Source organism: Sciurus vulgaris, assembly GCF_902686455.1.
Source record: "Sciurus vulgaris genome assembly, chromosome: 14".
NCBI classification, from domain to species: Eukaryota; Metazoa; Chordata; class Mammalia; order Rodentia; family Sciuridae; genus Sciurus; species Sciurus vulgaris.
Genome location: NC_136475.1, coordinates 24,129,421 through 24,148,114, shown reverse-complemented (window position 1 = coordinate 24,148,114; position 18,694 = coordinate 24,129,421).

Here is an 18,694-nt window from a genome sequence, read left to right as displayed (position 1 = left end):
ACTTAATCCCACTAATTGGTGCTTGCTGTTCTAGAGCTAAGAAGTGAAATTCTGGATCAATTGTTGAGCTCCAAAATCAGAATCCTGAGCATTCACAGTGAATTCTAGATAACCAAACAGCTTATTACCTTTGCTGAGGAAAGATTACTGGCTAGCTGGTGGAGTTCACTTAACATTGTCTTGTATTATCCTTGAAGAACTTGGAGAAGCCAAAGGTCCTCATAGTCTCTCCCTTCAACCATATATTTTTCTGGCAGTGTCTTTATTTTGTGTTTGTATTCTTTGGCACTTTTCTCTGTTGAATGTCAGTCTGTGTTCAAACGAACTGTTTTCTCTAATTGAATGAAGGCATCTTAAATCTTATCTCTACTTTTCTCGATATGAATGATTCCACCCAGTTATTGCATTTGCACATGAGGAAATGAGTTATTCTTTTATCACTTTATAAAGTTTTTTTTTTTTAAACAATCAGAACAGACTCAAGAGACCCTGCTGTTTACCCTCTTGAAGTTAATTTCCACTGATTAAGTGTCAATTCATATTACATCAACAATGTAAGATAAATAAAGTTCAGGTAACATGGGCGTGTCCTGTGGACATTACACCAAATGATACGCCTTCGTAAAGTTCAGATGGATTGCACCAGGCATGGTGGCACATGCCTGTAATCCCAGTGATTTACTGAAACAGTAAGGATCTCAAGTTCAAGGCCAGCCTCAGCAATTTAGCAAGACTCTGTAACAAAATAAAAAATGAAAAGAACTGAAGATGTAGCTCAGTGGTAGAGCACTCCTGGATTTAACCCCCAGTACCCCCCCCCAAACAAGTTTGAATGAATTCTGTCTCCCGCACCCTCTAGTTACCTAAAATATAACTTAGAGAGGAAAACTAACTAGGATTTAGATTTCTCTCCATTGATTTATTTCTCCAGCTGTAGATGGTTATTTGCTCCAGTCCAGCCCATCTCTGGTGCTTCTTCATGGGAGCAAGAAACAGGACCATCTATTCAATTTACAGTCAAGTCCTAGGGAACCACACCAACAGGGATGGCAGAGTGGTGTGGAAGCTCTTCTCTTGAAAAATGCAAGTATCTTCGGCTAGATAAATCAGTAGGGGGTGGCTTCAAATCAAATGCCTTCATTTCAAAGTGACTGGACCTCATTTTAGATCTCTGGGGGAAAGAGAAAGTCTAGAGAATTGGAGAAAATCCAAACCAGTTCATCAACCCTTAATGTTTTCAAGAACATTTTATTTTGTTACAGTGTCTAGTAAAGAGTTTAAGTCTGCCTTGGTGAGGGATGAAAAGAGGAGTTATTTTAGGACGGATGACTTCATAAACTTCAGAACATGGACCCAATTAAGTAGAGACCTGGAAGGAAGGTGTGCCTTCAGGGTATTTATTACAAGTCCAAAGAATCATGACATTAAATAAATCCTTCTTTTTGCAAGTAACAACCACATTCAACCATGTAGGAGAAACATGCTAATTTATTAATAACTTTGCGATGCAGAAAGCTCAGTTCATTGCATTTTTAGCCCAGATTTGGAACACTGTTCTTTCAGGGTGCTTTGTGGATAGGGCGAGGTTGTTTGACATCTGTATGAAAATGCAAAAGAGAGCTGGGAGCCGTGGGCCACACCTGTTATTCCAGCGACTTGAGTGGCTAAGGCAGGAGGATCATAAGTTTGAGGTCAACCTCAGCAAGTTAGCGAGACTCTGTCTCAAAATTAAAAAAAAAGTAAAAGGTTTGGGGATGTAACTCAGTGGTAAAGCACTCCTGGGTTCAATCCCAAGGACCCCATCCTCCAAAAAAATGCAAAAAGATTTGTATTTGCCTACTAGTAACATGGACCAATAATAATAGTGCTTTTTTTTTTTTTTATCAGTTATAAAGCTTTTTTCTCATGCAATACAAGTACAGAGAGACAAGAAATGTAGGCTAACAGGGAGATTCCATAGTGTCATCGGGATCCCAGATTTTTTTCCATTTTCCTCTTCCTCAATCCTTAGCACATGGCTGCCATCCCCAGGGCTGCTTTATGGTCCCTTTTGACTGATGGAGTCTTCATTATCACTTCCATACCCAGGAGAGAGGAGGGGACCAAAGAAGGCCCAGAGGAGGAGCTGCCAGCTGTCTGCACTCCCTCAAAGAAATTTCCTGGAAATCCCCTTCAACAATTCCATTTGCATGTCCTTGACCACAGGAGCTGCAAGGAAAATATTTTAACTGGATATCTGCAATTGGATTCTTTTACCCAGGAAGACAGGAGAAAGGACACGGATTGGGCAATCAGCTGTATGCCACAGCAGGAGCTTCCTGGGACTGTGTGAAGTATTTCCTGCGTACAAATCTGCCTAGCCGAAGTTCCCATCCTGGAAGCTTTCTCCATGAAGTTAGAGCCTCCTGCATCTTTCGTGATACACGCAAAATAAAGGACTCATTCATCTATGGACAACAGATGGACCTCAGAGAAGTTCTCTAAATTGTTATGGGGTATACATCAATCAATCAATACTCAATCAATAAGTAAATGAATAAAGAGGGACTGGAAACTGGCTTTGGATGCTAGAAATAGATACCAAAGGCAAGAGAGCAAAGTAAAAACACAATGTGAAATATTATCATTGGTGTTACCATTTTCCCAAGGATGATAGAGCACACTGAGGTCTTAGTTCTCCAATTTATCTCCAGCGTAGGAATTTCCATTGTAATAGCCACCTTTTATGATGCACTTGATACAGGCCAGATGTTGACTATACATTATGTCTAATCATCTTCTGGGAGGCCTGGATAGATCCATCTTTCAGCTGGGGAAGCAGGAAGTCAGAGGTGTTAGACCACTACTTCAAGTCATACAGCTAGTTAAGAGAGAAGGGATTTGAACTCATTTGTAACACCAAATTTGTGTCTTCTCTTCTGTTGCATGCTGGTGACTTAATACTAGTTAGGATGTTGAGATTCTATAGGAAAAGATTTAATGGCTTATTCTCAGGATAAGAAGTGCTACTTATGAGACTGTGATGTTTCCCTGGACCTGCTTAATGATCACCATCTACTGGCTGTTCTGTATGCATCCTATGCCTTGACTAGGTGCTCAGAGTAGTGAATGCTCCTCCCCTTCTTCTCCTCATTGGGTCACATTGCAAGCCACTTCGCTCCCCAGGCACCGCCCTGGAGCGGGGGAAGGCATCATAAAAGCAATCAGTATATTCTCATATTTTTTCCTGATGTAAAAAGATGAAGTCATGGCATATGGTCAGATTGCCAGCACGTTAATAATAAACCTCACATAATTAAGCACTGATTTATTCCTTTATATAAGTGAAACAAATTGCTTTAACTGCCTCTGCTTGAGACCATCCAGTCAGATGGATTATGTATAGGAAGTTGAAACTAAAAATTATGGGCACTCATATTTCACTGTGGTAGAGGTTTATTGGAGGTACAATTAGAACCCTAACTAAATGTGTCCTGCAATCCCTTTGATGGAGAGATCAGATATTAATCTGGGGATATGACTAATTCTCAATACAGCTGCTCTCTGAGCTCTAATATTCCTGCTTTAGGTTCAAAACCTGGAAACATGTTTAAAAAATTGATCAGAGCTTATAATAGCAATAATCACCTTGAAATTGGTTGTTACTTCGGTTAATGAACTGAATCGCAGAGCGTGAGCCTCCCTCTGTGTCCCTCAGGCCTTTAGCTAACAAGCTAGTTGTTAACCGCTAGGTTTATTTAAAAAGAAAAATCTCTTTAGGGGATTGAATTGGGGAAAAGTAGGGGGCTGAATGTTGTCACTGGAGGGTCCTCTGACAGTACTGTCCACACCTCTGTCCCTCCTGCTAGAGCCACGGTGGGTGTGACCCATTGGAGATGGAATGTCTTTTTCTGGTAGCTGGGCTCACTGCTCAGAGAGTGGTCCAGGACCTTGTTAGCAATGCAGAATTTCAAGTCCCATTCCAGAGAGTCAATCTGCACTTTAACATGATCCCCTGGGAAAGAAGTCCGGAGCAGGGTGACTTCTTTTGCTCCAAGTTCCAGCTTGTGAAACTCGGACCTCATCTCAGAGGCTTCTCTGAGGCCCACAGCAAATCCTCGGCTCTGCTTCTATCTAGATCTCTGTGCAGCCGAGGAATGTACGCTAGAGCATGCGACACTTAGTGAACAACAGACCTTAATAACTATCTGTTTAAAAAGCGATTCCTCCGAAGTTTATCTTCTTTCAACCAACAATTTCTTAGAGAAAGAGGAAGGCAGACAGAATAAGAGACCTGGGGTAGACCAGCCTCAGGTGGGCTAGGTAGTACCTGGAGTTCCCTGTGTTCCCAAGCAAGGGGCTTACACCCTGGAAAAAGGCTTAAATTCCATATGTGAAGGTTTGTGTAGACCATTTGCCCTTCATCCAAATGCCACTGACAAATTTTTCTGCTCAAGGTCTGAAGAAAAACACTGCTTTTCAGAGCCTTCAGACTTCCCAAGACCCAGCTCCAACCCCTTCCCAGTGAGCAGGGTTTGGTTCTATGCTCTGCTTCAGGTCTAATAAGCTAGTGTTTTATTTCTTTGCTCTGTTTCCTTTACTGACTGTCCACAGCAAAAGATTTCCTCAAAAGCTTAATGGAACCTGAATAACAGAACTGCTGTATTTTATTGATGTACTGCTGTCCTGGTACTCTGGGACTGCTAGACTGGGGGAGCAGCTTTAGGGAGCCATGGGGGGCTGTGGGAGTGACGTCATGGGTTAGAGGCTGTGGAGTAGTGGGAAGAAAGATTCTCCTGCAATCTGGAGTCTTGGGTCTGCAGAGAATATATATATATATTCTCTGAGATAAGCAGAAGATCATGTATTAGGGAGCTATTAGGAACCAGCTGGGGACAATCCAATTCATTTCTCAGGCCTCCAGAACCATTCAGGCTGAGAATCCGGGAGGACAGTGGGGAGCCCCGTGAGCAGCAAACCTCCCAGGACCTCATTCCTCCACTGCCCCCCACTCTCACTTCCTCTGTAGTTTTTATAGGTGTTGAGTTCACTCAGTGACCATGCTGTGGCCCTCCTTCCAGATTTATTGGAATTTCATTTTCACTCTAGCCATTGAGTAACTCTTTAGCTCATTTCTTAAAAGGTAGGCAGACTCCACTGTATAATTTCTTCACTTGTGACCAGGCTGATCCTGTGGTTTTATGTTATTTTTCACTGGTATAGTTTCTTTACAATTTTTACCTTACAAATAAGAAGTCTCATTTTGTACTTTGCAGTGTCATTGTTTAGGAATTCTAGCAAAACAATCAGTCTGTTAGTCTGTTTAGGTTGACTCTTCTATGAAATTCCATTTTATTTACATGCACGATCTTCCTTTTCTTTTCCCGCCAAACCTGGCAATTTGCAGGTGGTCACACAGTGTCGAAATAAAAAAGACCCATTTAAACCAGCTCACTTAACAGAAGCAGGACCTCAGAGAGGTCATGATTCACCCTAGGCACAAAACTAGTTGGTGGCAAAGTTGGAATCCTCTCTCTTCTTTGGAAAAGTCTATTTGAAAAATTGTAGGGCTGGGGATATAGCTCAGCTGGTAGCTCAGCTTCCCTTGCGAGCACAAAGCCCTGGGTTCAAATCCCCAGCACCACAAAAAAAAAAAAAAAAAAAAAAAAGAAAGAAAAAAGAAAAATTGTAATACTAAATATGTGTTTGTGAGGAAATTAGCCTTTGTCAAAGGCATGGCCATCTTTAATCTATTAATCTATTGACTTCCCACCCTCCCCCACTCAGAAACTTCAAAATATAAATGCAAATTTATTTATTTATTTATTTATTTATTTTTTAATGAACTCTGTACCTGAATTTATTTTGGAATTATTCTTTTTCAAAAACATCCTGATGTGTGTGTGTGTGTGTTTCTAAATGAGATTTTTATTTTTTTGGTAATTTTATCAAGTCTACCCGCTTCTCCTGTCCCTATGGTTGTTTTGATTGGCATTGGATCCCAATCCTTCTGCCTCACAGCCTAGTACCCCTCCACCAAATTAGCTTTTTTAAAAAAGGAAGAATAGAGATATTATCATGCATGGGATTGGATGTCTGAACCCAGACATTAACCAATTCACATTTGTTGAAAAACTACTTCATTAAGATGCCATTAGGCATCATTATTTTATATATTATTAGACATTTTTTTAAAATGCCAATTAATTATGTCACCCTATCAAGTAGTAAGATGCATCCACTTCAGAGATGTTAAAATGTGAAAAATATGTGCCTTGGAGTCAGTGATGTGCTATGTTGGTAGAATGCGTTATATATAAGAAAAACTACACTAGGAAATTTTCTTGTAATATTTTTACTCTTTCTAAATGTGTTTTTCAAAAGTCTCATTAAGTTTAGCCCTTATTACTTCTCTGTAGCATAGACAAGACCAGTATTTTAATTTTCATTTTACCCATAACAATAACAGCAATACATAGCAGTAACCAAGCCAGGAACTGTTCTAAGTGCAAGGTCACAGATCAAATGAGAAAGTCAAGATTTAAGCCCAAGAAACTTGGCTCCAAAGTCTATGTTCTTAGTCATGCATAGCCTGCATGTGATAAGGCCTGAGACCCAGAGACAGTGAAGACTTGCCATGAAGCCTCAGTGGATTCTGACTCCTACCCCAGCCCTTTCCGCATCTCATCATTTGAAAACCATAATAACTAGCACAATGGAGCTTTATGTTTCTAAAACTTTGGTTTTGGCTCCAGAAAAGCTCATGAACTTGGGTTTATGGTGAGACTGACAGGGATGGGGGGTGGCTAGGAAAGGGGACATCCATGTTCTCCAGGCCATATGACTTGAACCTCAGAACCATCATCTTCTGAAACCCCTTTCTAATCTTAGGCAGAATGGAGCAGGAAGCTAGAAAACTGTCCACAGAAGGGAGCCTGTTTAAAGACTTGAATTATATGTTCTTTAGTTCTGTATTTTTGTCATTTGTGCCTTTCCTGGGATATAATATCCCCAGATAGGCATGACTTTATGACAGTGACTTTGGGTTTCTGTGCTGGGACTCTTACTTTGGTGATCCCAGACAGAATGGTCAACCATGGTGACTTTCTGAGACAAACCCTCCCTCAGAAAGTGCAGAACTGAATTCTGTTGACCAGAAGAGGTTAATCCTGCAGGTGAGGGATACAGTTTATTTCCCCTGGAGTTAATCATGAAGATTATCTTCATGTCCCTGCCTGAACTTCCGTGTAGGATAGAGAGTTTGCATTTATCTTGAGCCAATGGCTTCCTGAACATAACTGATCTGATCTTTTGAAGTCATTTCCATCCACAGAGGACTGAAGGGCATGTATACACGAGTGATTTGAGTTTTCACTGTGCTTTCTGGGGTGAAGTACATTCCAGATGGAGTGAGGCAACAACATTACTTTTGAATTTTACCTGGCCTTGCGGAAATTAGGTATCCTTTCTCATTGTCTGCACTGAAAGAACATTTCCTTTGTTCTAAAGTAAGTGTGGATTAACAATCTTCTTTATTGCTTTCATAGCTTTATGTGTCAGGGAGTAGCAGGTTGCTGTGTACTCCTCACTGGGAGTTCCAGATGCAAGGAGTAGAAAGAAAGGAGTTCAAACGCCAGTTCAGGACTGATCGGGCCCTAGCCAATTCCATGCCTTAAACCCCTCTGTGATGCCTTTTGCACCCCAGAGTCTACGTGGCTGAGAATTTGGAAAGGAACTTTTGTAAGTGAGCATTCCAGCCAGCACTCCACCAGCACACCATATGGGCTTCTGATTGGTCATCAAAGAGGAGTGCGATCTGCTGACTCCTACAGATGAGAATGTACCAGAGTCTCATGTGTTGAACCTTAACTAATGATCCCTAAGAAGAACTGCTCCCCATCTTCATTAACTAATTAAACAATTCCAGATAGAGAGTCAGTCATGCTGCAAAATATTGCTTGAGTAAGTGGTGCCCCTCCCCAGTCATGCAGTGATTTCTTAACAAGCGGAGGGGGCCTGGATGCTGCTTTGTGATCTGCCTGTGAGCCCTGTCACTGGTGTGGCTGCTGAGTCCATGCCAGTGATTGGATGTGCCCCCAGAGGCTGCCCTCTGGAAGCAGGCAGCTAGGTCTGCATAGCTTTCCCCAGCATTCCCTGTCTCAGCCGGGTCATGACAAGGAAACTGTGGCCTCTTTTAGCTCGAGGGAGCCTTTGCTCTCAGCTGTGATTAAGGAAGCTGTGCTCCTTGAGATGGTGAATTTTCCATTGTTTCTCTCTTGTAGAGGACCCCCTGCCCTGAGGTATTTTGAATTAACTAGTGAGGTCCTGAAAATGCTAATTGCTATAATTTACTGGAGAACTTGATATGAGGATTGTTTCCTTTGAAATATTGCAAATATTAGATACACATTGCCTCCACATGTATTAATCACAATGGTGATTCTAACGTGGTCAGTTCTGAGAGTGGTTTATGGGGCCTGGTTTGCATCCGGGGGGACTTTGGAATATGCAGTCGTTTTTATTTTAATTGCAATTTTTGTGGCTTGGCCTCTGTTATACAGTCATAGCAGAGGCTAACTATAAATTTGCTGTGTATTTTAAACAACAGTTGAGGGAGAAAATATCAGTTAGTGGTTCATCGTTGGGTTTTGGGCATAGATTCTATGGGTTAAAAATCCCTGCTTCTCACTTGTTATCTCTATGATTTGGGAGCAAGTACCTTAACCTCTCCAAGTTTTATTTTCTCGTTTGTAAAATAGGAAAATAAAAATACAGGTCTCATCTGCTTACCTAAAACAGTTGTGGCTGAAAGCATTTTAGAATTCAGATTCTTTAAGATCTTAGAAAAGTAAAATCGTACTTCTGCCCTGGTTTACAATAAACCCTCAGCAAGGGCAAGGTGTGGGTTGGTAACCCATTAATGTTTCTGCAGCAAAATGAATAACTATTCATACTAAATAAGGATTAGAATAAGCCCATAGCCATTCGAATTTAGGTAGATTTTATTGCCATGTGATTGTGTGGCAAACCTGAAAAAACTAGGTGGCTTTCAGGACTTTCTGGATTTTGGAATTGTAGATGAGAGATAATGGTTTTATATTTATTCACAATGTTACCACTTCTAAAGAAAGTGTGTGTAAAACACCTGCCTTAGTGACTTCTACACACTACATGCCCAATCAGTGTTATCTGGCATGGAGACTCATCCTCTTTCTAAAGCCCACTTCCTAAGTTAGTTTCTGAGCATTCCGACTGGTCATTTTGCTTCTGAGGCAGCTTATGAAATGTATTGTCTCCACATGTATACAGTTGAGCAGACTTTTTGCTAGCTTTGCCTCTGAAAAGTTTCTTCCCTTTCCCTGGTTCCAGAGGTCAGTGCTAGTAGAATCTTCCGTAGTGAGAGCCACGTCCTCTCTCTGTGCCGTCTTATTTGGTGGTCATTAGCCATCTGTGGCTATTCGGCCCTTGAAATGTGGTCCATTTTGAGAAATTAAAATTTTAATTTTATTAATTTTAGCTAATTAGTTAAGATCTAAATTTAAATAGGCACATGGGGGGTAGTAGCTATAGTATATGGGGTGTGGGAGTCTAGAGGACTTGGGTTCAATACTGAGGTAACCTCATCCCCTTTACACACAGACTTCTTTATCCTTAAGTTACTGAAATTGGTGAGGAGCTGCTCATTCACTTTTTAAAATTTTTTTTATTTGTTCTAATTAGTTATACATGACAGTAGAATGTATTTAATGCATTTTGATAAATCATACATAAATGGAGTATAACTTTTCATTTTTCTGATTGTACATATTGTAGGATTACATCAGTCATGCAGTCATATATATACATAAGGTAATGTCTGTTTCACTCTGCTATCATTCCCACCCCATACCCCTTCCCCTCCCTTCACGCCCCTCTAATCTAAAGTAACTCCATTCTTCCCTAGTGCCCCCCCCCAACCCTTTATTGTGAATTAGCATTCACATATCAGAGAAAACATTTGGCCTTTGGTTTTTTGGATTTGGCTTATTTCACTTAGCCTGATATTCTCCAACTTCATCCATTTATTGGCAAAGGTCATACGTTTATTCTTTTTTAAATCTGAGTGTTTTGTGAAAGTGCATTATGTGCCAAACTCTGTGTTAGATACTGGGGATAGGGAGCAAGATTTTTGCACACAAGGAAAGCATACATATTTAAAGCATACATTTAAGAACATAAATATTCTGTGACGAATACAATGGTAGAGATTGATGCCAGGGCTTTGGGCAAGCTGGTCAAATGCTCTCGTGCTGAGCTACCTCCTCAGTCCTCGGAAATTATTTAGCCCAGTCTCTGACATGTAGAAAGTGTTCAGTAAATACTTAGTCAACAAAAGAGTAATAGTGCTGCATTTCTCCTTTGCAGAAAGTGAGTTTAAACTCAGATGACAGCTGGCAAGACTGGGAAAAGTCTGGAAAGATAGCTATCTTCATGTCAGGGACTGTGGTTGTTTTTTTGGAACACGAAGGAACTGATTGCATCATGCTCACTTGATTTTGTAGTTTATCCAGTTAAGCTCTGTTTTTGAAAAAATAAATTTATTATGAGCTCAGTAGAGCCCTGGTGCTCATTTCTCCAGCATGGGAGCAGATGTGCGTTTGGAGCATGATAGTTTGGGGGACCCACCAAACATCCGAAGGAACTGAATGTGAAATGAGCAGGGAATGCTGGCTCCCTCTCTCAATGATGCTTTGTGATCTAAGAGGTGTTTTCTGTTTTCAACAATGTGTTGCAGAACGGTCTGTAACAGTCTGTTGCAATTTTCTTCCCAAATCTCCCACGTTTCTGCCAATAGTGAATTAGACTGTCATTAGCTTCACAGATGTGCTTTGATCCCTATACGGCTTGTCTCCTGGCAGGGAGGCAAATGAACCATGGATGCAGATTTGCTAAACCTGGAGGATAAAGCACAACACAGTGGAAGCGAGGAGGATGAGGAGGCTGGAGCCCTGGGTTCAAGATGCATCTCTGTTGTTAATTAACTGTCTGTCATCTTGGGTGAGGCATTGACATTCTCATTGTCCCAGTTCTCTGATCTGTAAAAGGAGAGGATGGGATTGGTGCTTAGATCCTTCTCAGGTTGTCTGATATTGAATGGAAAAAACGCTTCAGGTTTGGGAAGAGATGCCATCTTGCTTTTGATGTCTTGGCTTTCTGAACTCACAATCCACAGGTCCATGGTACACACCAGAAGCAACCATTGATCCTAGTTGGTTACTAGTTCATGATTTCCACTCTGCTGCCTGTTGAAGTATGCATCACCTCTCTGGATTTGATATATCTTTATTGGTCATCTCTAACATTTGAAGGCTAGGTTGTTTAAAGGAGGAAAAGTAAGTTAAGGGATCGTATATCAAAACTGCTCAACTCCACTATAACTATGAAATTGCCATCATTTTGCTGTCTATTGTTGACCCAAACTTTGTTATGAGATGCAAATATATATATATTACATATATGTAATATATATATGAGGTATACACATTATGAGATATATACATATACACATAATTATGTATACATAAATTCATATACATATATAGAGATATTCTGATTGCTCTTTTTATCACTTTCTATTTTACATGTAGAAGGCAATGTATCTTGTTGCTCTGAGGGTATCAACTAGAGTTTTTATTTTCAGTTTTCTTTTGCTCCTCATATTTTCTGTTTCTTTGAGTTCCTATTATTCTTTTCATTTTATTGATTGTGTTTTCCATTTTGGAGGCTTTCCTAAATCTGCTGCTGCTTTTGAAATTTGACTTTTTTCCCCCTTTTTTCAGATGTGGGGATTGAACCCAGGTCTGAGCACATGCTAGGCAAGCGCTACTACTGAGCTGTATCCCCAGCCCCTCTTCTGGTGCCTTTGGTGTCGTCCTACTTAGGGACAAGCCAATACCAAGGTGATTGGATGCTCATTGTGTTTACATTTTTTTTTTTTTTTTTTTTTTTTTTTTTTTTTGTGGTGCGGGGGATTGAACCAGGGCCTTGTTTGTTGTTATTTTTGACCAACCAATGGGTATCACTGTAGGATGATCAGATGGATCTGCCATTTTGCTGGGGAATGCCAATTGCCAGTACATATTGGTTTTATATGTAAGTTTCTCTAGAAAAGAGCCTGTCAATTTTCCGCCAGAGACAGTGGTGGGTGGGACTAGGGGTGGCAGGTGCTTTCATCTATTCTTACGTCTCTGAGACTGGATCTGTCTGGGAAAATTTCTGCAGAGGATGGGGAGGGATAGTTGCCTGGATATAGAGAATTATGGGGAGAATCTTGGAGTTTAATTTCTACTATTAAAAAAGAATTGTATCTTTTTTCCTTCAGTGCCAAGACTCTTCCATTGCTTTCTCAGCTCTGAAGTGGAAATGGACTGAAACATTTTGAAAAGGAAAATGTGCATATCTGGCTGCTATGATGGTAGAGCCACACTCTTCGTTCACAGAACCTGTGAGTCATACTCAATCTGTAGTCGAAGCTGAGATTTTTCTGGAGAGTCTGTAACCAATTCTAGTTGTTTTAATTTGATACATTAATCACCTTAGAACATAAAATCTAAGTTACTAAACTTAGTAACTTAGTAATTCTGTTCTAGTTTTACCTCTTTCCTAGCTACCAGCTATCGGTTTACCTCCCTGCAAATGTGCAAACAAGATTCATCAATCCATATTCTCTAGTATTTTTCCCCTTCTCTCTTCCTTCTCTGGTATAAATCATTTGTACCCTTTTTCTTTGGTCTTTTCTCTTGCAAATAAAGTGTACCATATAAACTAACTGTCCCTGAGTTATTATAGGACACTTGTTTTATAGCCTTCTCCATGGGTATGTGGTACTCTTTTTTTAGTTATTATCTTTTAATTTCTTACAGATTGCATTTTGATTCATTGTATACAAATGGGGTACATCATTTCATTTCTGTGGTTGTGCATGATGTAGATTCATACCATTTGTGTAATCATACATGTACATAGGGTAATGGTGTCTGTCTCATTCTGACATTTTTCACACCCCCCTCCCTCTCATTTCCTTCTACATAATCTAAAATTCCCCCATTCTTCTCTCTCTCCCCACCTCCCCACCCCCATTAGATATCATTCTCCACTTATCAGAGAAAACATTTGGCCTTTGGTGTTTTGGGCTTGGCTTATTTCACTTAGCATTATATTCTCCAATTCCATTCATTTATTTGCAAATGCCATAATATTATTATTCTTTATGGCTGAATAGTATTCCATTGTGTATATATACCAGAGTTTCTTTATCTATTCATCTGTTGAAGGGTATCTAGGTTGGTTCCACAATCTAGCTATTGTAAGCTGAGCTGCTATAAACATTGATGTGGCTGTGTTGCTGTAGTTTACTGATTTTAAGTCCTTTGAGTATAAACTGAGGAGTGGGATAGCTGGGTCAAAAGGTGGGTCCATTTCAAGTTTTCTGAGATTTCTCCACACTGCTTTCCAGAGTGGCTGCCCCAATTTGCAACTCCACCAGCAATGTATGAGTGTGCCTTTTTGTACTCTTATTTCTCAGTCAGTTCTTCCATTCTTTTAATATTTTCCAAAAATCTGTTGATATCTCTAACCCACTGTTGTTATTTTCTTTTTCACTTTTTTTCATGTAAGTTTTTTCCTGCACTATATTTTCAGCTTGATTTAGAGAAGGCAGAGAAATAAATGCATATGCTCATCCGTTAGCGTTTAGAAGATACATATTGCATAAAACTAAATTCAGCTATAGTCCTTGTTGAAATGAATAGACTTGCAAAGATAAAGCTGAATAAAAACAAAACCAGTGATTTTACCACGTGTTTTTTTCTTTGAGTGAATTTTAGCTGATTTTACTGTCTTACAGTTGGATTCTCATAGTTATGTGATAAAAATGGATGCTGTGACACATTAGTTGGTTCATGGAAATAATGAAATTAGTACAGAGATGAGCGTTGATTCTCAGCACTCTTTCTTCGTGCATTGAGGTTGACCTCAAACTCCCAATCCTCCTACCTCTGCCTCCTGAGTCACTGGAATTACAGACACATTAGAAGCACATGGATGCTGGGTGTGGCAGTGCATGCCTGTAATCCCCAAAGACTCAGGAGACAGACGCAGCAGGATTGGGGGTTTGAGGTCAGCCTGGGCAGTTTAGTGAGCCCCTGTCTTAAAATTAATAAATTTAAAAAGCTGGGAATGTGACTCAGTGGTAGAGTGCCCCTGGGTTCTATCCCTAGTACTGGGGCAGGGGGAAGCTTTTGAAAAATGTAAGTACCCATCATTAGATGAATAAAATCAACATCTACAAAGATCAATCATGGAGTCAGTATTTTTAAAAAAGAAAATCATCAAGTTATCTCAAAGAATGGGGAGTTTTGTTTATCACGGGTCTGTCTGTCTGAAGAGTCCACTGTGGTCCTCAAGATGTGGGTTTAGGCCCTAGTTCTCAAGTTTTTTGTGGACACAGGTATTGTCTGGAGTGTTCTAGTCCATTGAGATTTGGACTTAACTGTGGGGCTGAGTCTTGCACTGTAACAGGGCTTCTAGGTGATTCTGAGAAAGATGTTTCAAAGGCCCTTCTTTAAATCAGAAATACTGATTTAGGGTTTTGCAGGAAGACTATTTCTGTATCTTCAGACACCTCTTTATTCTGATTTTCAGATTCCTGAAATTACACAATTAGAAATATTTTCAAAACATTTGCTCTGTCAGACTGTAATTTCTCCAAGAGAAGATTCTTACTCTAAGCATACTCATCTTGATCTACAATTAGGCTATGTGCCTTCCCATGTGGTTCCGCCTGTATTTTCTCCTGAAAAGGTAGCATTTTTACTTTTATACTTTCTCAGAACTCTGAAAATTTAAAGTATGGAAACTGCATCTTCATTATAAGTCAGTAGATGCTTAGTGAATATTTACGCATTCACTGCTGAGTAAGAACTTGGATTCACGAACTAGGAGGAGGTTTCAAGATGGCGGCCTAGAGGGTGGCTGCATTTCATGTTGCTCCAGGACTCAGGATTCAAAAGAGGAGATATTGAGACACTTGGGACCAACTCAAAGCAGCCGGGTGACTCTCACCCGTTGGGAAGGCGTCCCGGATGGGACAGTGGTCCCGGAACGCAGGAAACTTTGTGAAGTAGAGCTGCCGGCGAGACACCCCTCCCCCCGCTGGAGCAGTGAACTCCGACAACTGGGAGCGCCGTAAAGGAGGCCGCTGGGCACAGCGGTGGGACTCGGAGCAACCACTGGGGCTCCAGCGGCTGCCCAGGGGAGGAGTGGCGAGGAGAGCTGTGTGGACTCAGAACACCGGGGCCTGCCCTGAGGAGGAGGAGGAGGAGCGTGGCAGCTTGGATGCGGAGTGACTGCACCAGAGCTACAGGTGGTTGCCAGAGGAGAGGCCGCGCGGCGAGCTGTTTGGACTCTAAGCGACCGCTTCTGAACACCGAGGCCTGCTCTGAGGATGAGGAGGAGGAAGAGGAGTGCGGCCGCTTGGATTCAGAGTGATTCACGAACTTATTTCTAAAGGTAGAATTTGCTGAAAGGGAGCCTGGAGAATAAATAGCAAGTTGTGTAACTTGAGAAGGGAGGAAGAAGGGTCTGCTAGAAAGAGACAAAGAAAAGGGGTGCTGGAGAGGCTGGATAACCCTGTCTACTTTAAAATTTTGCCTCCAATTGGACCACATAAGACAGTCAGGTAGTCTTACCCTAAGGAGGAAAAGAAGCATTCTAGTAACCCCCTAATCAATCTCAACTCAAAGTGTATCGTCATCTCTTGATAACACATGGGCTACTTCCTGGTGACTTCTCCTGCATTACTATTGTCCACTGCCCACTTTAAGGCAGGAAAAGCAAGCCACCATTGTCTCCATTTGACAGATGAAGGCTAACTCCCAATGGGATTGATTGAGATCACATAGCTGGTGTGGTGTGATGGTGGCTGAAGAGGAGTTAGCCCCAAGGCTGCTTCATATCTGAGCTGTCCTTTATTAAGAACTTCTTTCTTTTGCATTTCCATGAAAGCTGGTTACACAGGACATTTTATATAAGCTTTTAATCAATCAGTCATGGGAATAGACTTTGCTCAGAGTAATATCTTTACTATATGGTCTTCTTCTTCTTTTTTTGTTTTCTTCAGAGAAGTCCTTTCCAAGGAACAGGAACTTGAAGCAAAGCAGGAGAGCAATACCTTTGAAGACCACCCACACCATTTTGTCTTCACAAATCCTTACATCTTAGTTATTAGATAATATGTTTGTTCTTTCCACTTACTTCTATTCGGTTAATCTCCATATCTTTAGTTCCAGGGGCATAATAGACTATGTTAGTGAATTATAATGTATACGTTTTACACAATTGAATATGTTCAGAAAGGTGAGTAAATCAGTTTATAAGTGGGATGCTACTTAATAAGAAATTCTTATTATAATTTCAGTTGGTTTTCCCTTCATTTCTGATTGCTCGTTTATAACAGAGATAGTTAGCCCCTCCCAAATATTCCTCATTCTCCCTGTGCCTCTCAGTTTCTATTGCTTCAGTGTGAGACCACATAGATAGTTCTAGCCAGGGGGATAAGAGCAGAAGTGATGGATGACACTTCTTGTCTGAGACAATTGTGCTGGTATTAATTCTCCATGTTCTCTATCTTGGTTTGAGTTGCAAGAAGGACTGGAAGCAGAGAACCTCAAGACTGCAGTTATTCCGTGGAATCAGCTTGGTTTCCTGAGGCACTATTGGAGGAGAAGGAATGATAACTGCCTCACCTGCCTCAATAGTGGTGTGAATGGGAAAAATTCATGTTAAGCCATAGCAATTTCAGGACTTATCTGTCATTACAGCAGAGCTGGCCCTATCCTGACTAATAAATACTTCCTTTGGTTGGTTTCTTTCCATGAATATGTCTGAAAGAGAATATAGTGAACACCTATGTGTTTTAAACTTAAGGACATATGGAACTTTGCTCAAAGGGAAGGTCTCCTGGATCATTTTATTTAATGTTTTTTCAAGGTAAGTATATGCATGAAATTCAGTAAAAACCGTGTCTAGTTTTTATGTAACTAACACCAAAAACATTTAAAAATTGCATAGGAAGGCTAAATAAAAAAAAGTGATTAAAAATATTGGGTTGAAATAAAATTGTGTACAATATATTTAGTTTTTGGAAAACACAAAGGTCAAAGTTTATTTTTTTTATATGTGGAAGTTAGAGAGGAAAAAGAAAAAGTAAGGGGGAAATCTCATGAAAATTGAGGGGAGATTAGTAAAATAGAGGAAAGGAACTAGAGAGGGAAGAAGGGAAGAAAAGGGGAATGATATTGTCCAAATTATATTGCTATATTGTGTGCATATACAAATAGGCAACAAAATCCCACCATTATGAACAACTATAATGCACCAATAAAAAGATATGGAGAAAAAATATAAGTTCTATATTTTATTTACTCATCTGTTTTGGTTTCAGCGAATCTAGAGAAAGCCTACTTGCATAAGAATGCTGTACAAAATGGCTTTAAAATCGTCAAGCCCTGGTGTGCTGGTTCAAGATAATTGAATCTTTTCCTTAGCCTAAACTCTGTCTTAGAGCAATCTGCAAATGCCCATTTCCACGAGGAGTCTCCCAATCACTCTTGGCTGTCTCATTTATTGGAGGGAAAGGTAAGTATTGCCTTGTGAGTGAAACTTTGTAACTGGGTACCTAATCCAATTATTGTTTGGTTTAAGGCAGAGAAAGTATTTGTTGTGCATTTGGTACTATGCTTATTGCTAATCAGCATTTCTAAGTGAGTCCCACGAATTTAGGAAACACCCAGTAAATCTGCTTTCAGTCTTTTTGTCCTGAGTACCAGAACTTTCTTCTGAGTTGGGTATGTAGGGTAGTCCATCATCTTCCTAGTAAAACAGAACAAAATTCTCATAGATAATTATATTAGATTCTTAGGAGTATATCCATCATAAGACTAGGAGGTTTTGGATTTCCAGGCACACCTGAATTCAAATCTCTCTCTCTCTCTCTCTCTCTCTCTCTCTCTCTCTCTCTCTCTCTCTCTCTCCTCACTCTCTCTCTCCTCACTCTCTCTCTCTCTCTCTCTTTCTCTGATATTGGAAATTGAACCTAGGAGCACTCTACCACCAAGCTACATCCCTAGCCCTTCTTATTTTCGAGACAGGGTCCCTCTGAGTTAGGGCCTCACTAAGTTGCTAAGGCTGGCCTCAAATTTGTGATCTTCCTGCCTCAGCCTACCAGATTGCTGAGATTGCAGATGTGTACCACTGCACCCAGCCAGAATTCAAATTTTGAGTTAGCCATATAACCTTGAGCAAATTGCTTATCCTACCCGAGATCCTGTTTATTTGCTGTCACGTGGACATATTAATACCGGTTGTGCAGCACTGTATTGATTAAATGGGATATATATATTTAGCACATGGCACATGGAGTCATTTAATAAATGGAATCTATAATTACTATGCCCTAGTTAGTTCAGTTAATATTCTCCTGAATATATCTGGGTGGGTCAGTTTGCTCTTTTCCACTTTGGTTTGCCCTCTATCATCTTGAGGTGGTTCCTGAAGTGCAGAGAAAAAAGATGCTACCTGCAAAGTATTAACTGTAGAAAAGATCATGTTTACATTTCAGGGCAATAATCTCCGGGTCAAATGCTTAGGTTTTGATGGACTGGTTGAACTGGAAATT